This window comes from Oculina patagonica, chromosome 13, assembly GCF_052425735.1.
Source record: "Oculina patagonica isolate OP01 chromosome 13, crgOcupat, whole genome shotgun sequence".
Lineage (NCBI taxonomy): Eukaryota > Metazoa > Cnidaria > Anthozoa > Scleractinia > Oculinidae > Oculina > Oculina patagonica.
This window is the reverse complement of record NC_135770.1, coordinates 22,311,141-22,318,497: the sequence shown is the minus strand read 5'-3', so window position 1 is coordinate 22,318,497 and position 7,357 is coordinate 22,311,141. Positions and strand designations below refer to the sequence as shown.

The following is a 7,357-nucleotide window of genomic DNA, read 5'->3' as shown; positions in this document are numbered from 1 at the left end:
CCCCCCCCCCCCTCAAACGGGGGCCCTATTGGAACAGTGACAGTATTATTTCCCGATACTATAAATAACAACAAATAACTAATCTGTGAGACACACCCACAAAACAAAACAGCTGTGTTTAATGTTTTATTATTTAATGACTGAGTTCGGTTTTGGTGAAGTAAAAATTTGCCTATGAACAACATATATTTTATCAGTTATTATTGTATTGCAACATGTGAGATTAATTTAGAGATTGATGAACTTTGTATCTCATTATCATGATTACTGTTCTTCACAGTGTGGGCACTGGGAATTAAATGTTTGGGTAGGTAAAGCCTGCTGTTGAGCCAAGTGGCTCATCAGGCTGGAGCGTAACCAGGTTTCTGCAGCATTATTAAGCGGCTAGGAGTATTTCTACTCCCCCTGGATGGGATGCTAGTCCATCGCAGGGTTAACCCCCCCCCCCCCCCCCCTCCCCCAGCAGTAAATAAGCCGGTACCCATTTATACACCTGGGTGAAGAGAAGAACTATGAGAGTAAAGTGTCTTGCCTAAGAACGCAACGTAGTGCCCGGGCCAGGTCTCGAACCCGGACCGCTCGATCCGGAGTCCAGCACAATAACCATTAGGTCACCAAACCTCCCACAAATGTTTGGGTAGCCGGATGATTTTTATATTGTGTTGTCAGAGATCCCTTAAGAAATACGTACATGGATGAGCCTTATCTGGCTCTATTTCATTAACTTTAAAATTACACCTGACCACATAAATTGTATTTCACACAGAGTACATAAGTATTAGTTGTACATGCAATGAAGAAATAATATATTCTGATTGTTCATTTATCTCTCTCTCTCTCCGTGTCTGCAACTCTCTGTGGAAATTCTGCTACTCGTGTTAACCCTGAAAAAGGGAAAATAACAGATACCATTTTGTTGATGATCATTGACATCAAATGAATATTTATAATTTTAATTGAATTTATTCAGAACATTATACAGATACATAAAAAAGAGAGTTATTTTTCCAATTTTTGCATGGGCCAGGGAATGTGTTGGGGGATACATGTATGTTTAGAACCAAAAAGTCCTTTCAGAGTGAGTGTGTCAGCAAAACCTTTTTTTACCTACTGAAGACACTAATAGTGCTATCAAAAAGACCCGGCACATGGCGAGGCTTTGATGAATGTTTTGGGGTGTGAAACACCGGCTTAATTCAAGAGTTCCCTACAAAATGATGTGTCTTTTGAGACTCTTATAATTATTTATCTCTGACAGGTGCTGTTGAAAGTACTGTGATTAAGTCCAGGAAAGCTTACATATTCTCCCTAAAACTTTTATCAGGGATGTAGCTAAGAAAACACTTAGCCGGTTCATCAACAAGCCCAGCTGGCTTTTCTGGCCTAAACAGCTCTAAAATTTTACTAAGTCTTTGTGTTCACGTAAAATTTCAGCTGAGTTTAAGTTCTATTTCTACATTTGCCTGGTACCACAACAAGACAATTTATGTTAAGTTAGGGCTTGAGCTTATTAGCTATTAAGGTTTAATTAAGGTATTAACAAAAGGAATTCAAACACAACAGGTCAATTTGCACTTCTCCCACAAAATCATTACAAGTATTCCGGTATTTTGTCGGGTCAGGTAGCAGATCTTGTTGGTTCTTTGCCCTCATACCCCTCCTCCACGGTGGGGGAGGGGTGCATTGTATGAACAACGAAAACATTTTACTTGAACAATAAAAACATTTTATGTACATGTGCTGTTACATATAAATTGTGTATATTAAATTCCTCAATTGAACGAGGATTTTAGGGAAATATACAATGTAAACTTACCAAGGGGTTAAAACGCATACCATTTTTCACACCCAAAAGTTTTACACTTGAAAAACAAGTTTCATGCACTAATGTGTCATGGAGCTTCTTTAATATCTAGCTAAAGAAAGGTATAAGCTGACACTTATGTAATGATTACCTGCATCACCAATTTCACTAACTGCACCCCTTGACTGTTTTCCCTGCACTGAAAACAAAATTTATACATATCAAAAACCTGTAAAATTCTTAACTTGCATCCTGGCAAAAAGTATGGAAATCCTAACAGCAAGTTTTAGAAAGACAACAGATTTACCAAAATAAATGATAACTTCTCACTGAAATTGACCTCAAAAAACTTGTTGTACATGTAAATAAATAATACATGTATGTATTATTTACTTTTAATTATATAATCCTCGAGTCATCGCAGACAGGCCCATTTTTAACTTATTTTTTTCACGATCAAAAACTAATCCTACTTCTCTTGTAGAAAAAAAATTGGCAAAAATATTTGATTTAGTCACTGCTTTAAGTTGGAAAACTTTGAAAGGCTTAAAGAATTGTACGAGTCATGTGCAACCTTCCAGAAAGCAATGCTCATAGCCACAGGGCTAAAAAAGTACCCTCTGATTATCTGGGGCAAGTAGATTTTTCTGTCAAGCAATTAATTTTTCGTGCCTGTTTGCGTAATTTAGGTTAAAAGGCCCAGGCAAGTCGTCTACATGTAAATTATACAGTCACAAGTTTACTAAGAAACATAATCATGCACAGTCCTAGGCAAGCAAAATTTGAGAGCTGCTTGTTAACCACAGGGCAATCTGGAATTTATTTTTTTCCAAGCCCTTATCCTACATTATAACTTCAGGATCAGCTTGGTTGTTATAACTTAAGAAAATTTCATGATCTTTCGCATAACATTTTAGAATCTGTGCTATATTCTTTTATGTACCATATTTATTCGATTAAACGCCACGGCGTTTATTTAATTTTTCGTGATTCGAGTGCGGCGTTTATTAGAGGAAAGCGTTTATACGAGGGCGGCGTTCATTTAAAATTCAATTTATTTCTTGTAAACAATAGTATGGTAACTGAACATTTAAATTAAAAAAAAAAACAGAAACATGTTTTAGTGCATGCCTGAAAAGTTAATTTTAATACCTTAAAACCTTGTTACAATCAAGAAAAATATTTTTTTTGGCCTGCTCAAGCTTGATTATTACTGCATTTGCTTTCCGAGTCTGTTATTCGAATGAATGCTGCATCATCATGATGCAGCGTTTATTTGAGGGCGACGTTTATTAATATTTCTGTTCTAATATGTAGCGCTCATTCGAGGGAGGCGTTTAATTGATTAAATACGGTAAGTTATAAAAATATGAAAAAACTAATTTATTTATTCTGAGAAAGGCTGTAAAATCAGATAAGAAATACAAAACTTTCACAAAACGTTTTCACTCATAACATTCATATGATAAAAATATAAAAACTAAAATAAGGAAGACTACGCAAAGTTCTCAGTGAAAAATAACAGAGGTCATGGAGAAACTATATTTCGCTAAGACTCTCAGCTAGCAATGTCCCCTATACAGTATGGGGCCCAGTTCTCGGCCGGGTCCAGTTCTCGGCCACTTTGTGTTCAACGCGTTTTTTCACGCCTCAGTTGAATTAAAACAAAAAGTTATTTACATCCAGCGATAGATTTACATTTGCGATAGACTGATTCTTGTGCTCTAAGTATCGTTAGTTTGATCCTTCAACACGCTATAGAAAGCTCACACGTCGAGTTTACGCGGAGGTAGGTTAATTTGTTTTCCCGAAATCTTGTTTGTTTACGGCTCCTTGAAATTCTTGGATGCAGTTAAATTCGTATTTTATCCGAAAGCCCCAACCAAAAGAGCTAATTTTTTTGCATGTGAAACGTAAAATAATTCAGCTTTCTGCTTAAGTTAACTTTTCGTTGATTCTTTGTATTTTGTTGGTCTTAATTTACTTCGGAATTTTTCCGTGCGACTTTTGCGTATTTGCCAGTTCTCGGCCACCCTGCTCGCTATCACAGCTTAGCGCTTGGTTTTTAATATAATTTCATCTACTGCAGCCAGAATAAAAGAAAGAAATGTTTTTAAAAATAAAGTTCAATTAAATCTCTAAGTTTTGAGCTAACTCTTGTCTTGTTTATTATTTCTACAACACCTAACTCTTTCAAGACCCTTCCACTGCAAAGTAAACCATCTAAATGCATTGGTCACACAACACAATTCTGCGGTTTTGCAAGAACCTGCAAAAAGCCTCATAAAAATATTTTGCGATCGATATAACATAAATAGGGTGACCCTAAAACGCGGAACGACGGAATGATGGAACGGCGGAAAATAACCCCAAATCCTAAAAGACGGAATGGCGGAAAATTACTGCAAACCCTAAAAGACGGAATGACGGAATACTACCCCAAATCCTAAACGACGGAATGGCGGAAAATCACCGCAAACCCTAAAAGGCGGAATAACAAAATACAAAAAAATACAAAATACAAAATGCAAAATAGCAAAAAAAGAATAATAATAATAATAATAATAATAATAAAAAAAAAAATAATAATAAAGAGGAATAAAAATAAACTTAACATCTTCATGTATGTGTTAATCGTTAAGTGGAATTTTGAACTCGCCCAACAATCTGATTCTTTACTCGAAATCTCAGCTGCTTTGCAGCTTGTCAATGTCTCAAGCCACAAGTATTTTCGGTATTTCAAGTATTTGCAGTTGTCGCGTGAGAACGGAAGTACTATCATTAACTCACATTAACACGTTTTACCAAAGATAATTGACCCGACGGCTAACACAGCAATTCCCGGGAGCAATTACACTCGCGTCACGTGCAGATTTATTTTTGAAGTCGATATTGAACCCGAATATATCTTGTCTCATCGTAATTGTTAGATTGTATGGCTTTTAAATTGCCCTCCCTTAATGGGAGGGTAAATTTCGAAAAACCTTCTATCGAAGATTATACGGGCCTAACACTGTTTGACTGGGGTCTTCTACAAGACAAGGAGGAGACAATCGGCCGTGGCTCCTTTGGATTGGTTTTTGTGGCAAAAGCGAAGGGGGAGAAGGTCGTGATAAAGAAACTTGGTTCTCTTTTTTTGAAGTGTACCCTTGTACACTTATTTTTATACGCCATTTTTTTTCTCTAAATGAGCGAAAAAAAAAAAAAAAAGCGGCCCACTCACAAATGATTATAATTCCCGTGGGGGCTTTAATTTGGTGCGAACACTGAAATCTGAAAAAAACTTTGAAATCTGTTACTAGACTCGGTAACTTGATTTATTTCTTTTATGATTTTGTAAATATTAGAAAACAAGACATTGGTCTTAGCGCATAGGTCACAAGACCTTATACGAACAATGCTGATATGGACAGCTCGTCTCGATATTCGTTTTTTCTAGTTTCTGTTTTACAAAAAACTCATTCTGTTAATGTTAGCTTCTATTTATGATTATTATTGTAATTAAGTCTTCGTACAAGCGGAGTAGCTAACTGAGATTTCCGCACGCTTTTTAATAAAACAAAAATCACAAACCAGTATTTGTGATGTTATTTTTTATTGTGCAAAGCAGCTGAGATTTCGAGTAAAGAATCAGATCGTTGGGGTGAGCGAGTTTAAAATTCCACTTGACGATTAACACATACATGAAGATGTTAAGTTTATTTTTATTCCTCTATTTTTATTCTTTTTTTGCTATTTTGTATTTTGTATTTTTGGGGTAACTGTTCGCTATTCCGTCGTTTAGGATTTGCAGTCATTTTCCGTCATTCCGTCGTTTAGGGTTTGCAGTAATTTTCCGCCATTCCGTCTTTTAGGATTTGGGGTTATTTTCCGCCGTTCCGCCATTCTGCCATTCCGTCGTTCCGCGTTTTAGGGTCGCCCCATAAATAAGTTTACAGAGTGATTTTATGACTGTGAAAATTAATTGAGCCTTTTTATACGGAAATTACGCATAAGCTTTTTGGTGGCCGAGAACTGGGCCCGGCCCCACAAAAGGAGATTTTATTTTTATTATTGTTCGGGATAATTAATTATTAACCGGTCGATAGCTTTACACCAAAAAGCTGAATAATGTAGAAAGCTCTGGGAGAAATTTCAAGTTTCTTTGGTTATTCTGAGAAAAGAAATACTAGTTTACGTCTATAGTGGCCGAGAACTGGGCCCCATACTGTATTGCATCTGACTCCACCACGTTCTTACAAATTTTCATGTAAATTTTGTTCTCTACTTGTTCTGTACTCTTTCCAACGTTTAAAAGTGGTGTGTTCTTCCTACTTCGGTGATTTAACTACAGAATAAACAAATTAACGCGGATAGGAAAAACCAGAAGTAAGGTATGCTTTGAATACAACTCGTGTTTAAGACAAAACGAATTTCAGTTCATTAAGTCTATGTCCTTGTTTGACATACCGGTACACGACTGAGAGCTAGAACCCAGCTTCGTTTAAAAATGATGTACAGTGTATTAGGTTGAATGCTGGTTAATCTAAATACCAAAGACTTTTCTAATCTGTTAAAAAAATGAACATCAATAGCTCACCTTGTTTTCGTAAAGGAATGTTGTCTTTGACCGTCTTTGCTTCAAACTCACCAAGAAGCTTGGAAGATTTTCCATTTCGATCGGCCACAATCTTTACTCCTCTACTAACTATGGTTGTCATCGCGGGTGAAACGAGGAATATATCCAGAAATAATGTATCTGTAATAAACTGTCTTTAAAACTGAGTTCTTCGTGTGCTTTTCAATCGAGGAGTCTTCATGCTTAGTAGTGAACTCATGCGTACGCTTGGTAAATCGGCATGCTGTGAGATTGTTTCCTGACTTTTCACACAGCGGACTTCCTCAAGTTAGTCTCCCCTTCATGTAATTCTAACATTGTCAACAAGAGCTAAGAATGATTTTTTTTTCCTCGCGTTTAAAACTTCCTACTATATAAAGCTTAGCTGAGTAGAAATCGTTTTTAAAAAACTTTTTTGCTAAGGCCTTGATAGTAATGATTTTTCCCGCCAAAAGACGCGGGTTGCCACCGGAGCCTAGCTCGTTCCCAGGCCTAATCCGTGCGTACGGACGGACGTACGTACGCGACAACCAAAATTTCTCGGTTCGATAGGATACCATTTGCCCTGTCTGTTCCCTTGTACCCGCATGTTACCAATGGAGCTACGCTACGCGCCTTCGGCGCGTGGAGCTCCGCTATAACTAAATTTGTATGGAATCAAGTGAAAGCAAGGCAAGCCATTGACTTTGTTCATCATCTATTTTCAGACGTTCAACAAACAATTGCTTCCATCGATCGCAAGTGAATTTTAAAATTCTTCACTGAAAAGTTTAGAAAATTTACCATAAATTATGATTGCTCGGCGGGACGGTTGTTTAATTTATTTTTACAGTGAGACAGAGAAACGAGTCAAATAATTTTCCTCGTTCAAACGAGCTTCATCGATGAATCAAGAAGAGTCAATCATAAAAGATTTTCAAGCTTAGCGAGGGCCGTGCGAGCAAATAGAATTTTAT

At 36.9% G+C, this 7,357-nt stretch overlaps 1 long non-coding RNA gene across 1 annotated transcript; it reads right to left on the bottom strand.

Annotated features, from left to right (window-relative positions):
- On the bottom strand, nucleotides 1-7,043 carry LOC144636577 (uncharacterized). Its single transcript, XR_013567531.1, has 3 exons — nucleotides 6,384-7,043; nucleotides 1,956-2,003; nucleotides 1-884 (listed from the first exon to the last, which is right to left on the bottom strand). It is a non-coding gene; the product is annotated as an uncharacterized LOC144636577 (long non-coding RNA).
- Between the last annotated feature and the right edge of the window lie 314 nt (nucleotides 7,044-7,357).